Source organism: Centrocercus urophasianus, unplaced genomic scaffold (genome assembly GCF_019232065.1).
Source record: "Centrocercus urophasianus isolate 14NV4802_14NV808 unplaced genomic scaffold, USGS_Curo_1.0 seq_65, whole genome shotgun sequence".
NCBI classification, from domain to species: Eukaryota; Metazoa; Chordata; class Aves; order Galliformes; family Phasianidae; genus Centrocercus; species Centrocercus urophasianus.
Genome location: NW_024885255.1, coordinates 536,535 through 537,038, shown reverse-complemented (window position 1 = coordinate 537,038; position 504 = coordinate 536,535).

The window sequence follows — 504 nt, the reverse complement described above, 5'->3', positions numbered from 1 at the left end:
TGGGCATCTCAGGCAGACCCAGCCCCCACCACAGACCCCTTCCTGCTCAGGGTCTCTAGAACGTTTTGAGTCGGAAGGGTTCTTAAAGACCTGCCTTGCCTCAGTGCATCCCCCTGATTTCACCACCCTAAAACCACATCTAGCAACCAGAACTTCCTTCCCAGTCTCATGCTAAACCTTCCAAGAAATGCAGCAGCACCAACCCCGCCTTGCAAGCCTTTCTCTTCTGCCCATAAATGTATTTGGAAAGCTCTTCAGCAAACACTGCCAAGCACGGGGTGCCCAGTCAGGGCTCGGTTCCTGCAGGCTCTGCTGGTCCTGCTCACCCTGAACCAGCTCCTCTGTGCTGTGCACAGCCTGCAACCACTCCCTGCCCTGCAGCAATGCTTGCCCAACGCTGCAGCCTCAGGGTCGGGATTGCAACTCACCATGGCACAGTGCATGGGTGCGACCGGGCTGGGAGGCTCTGCTGCAAACAGAGAACCTGTTGAGCCCAGTGGGATG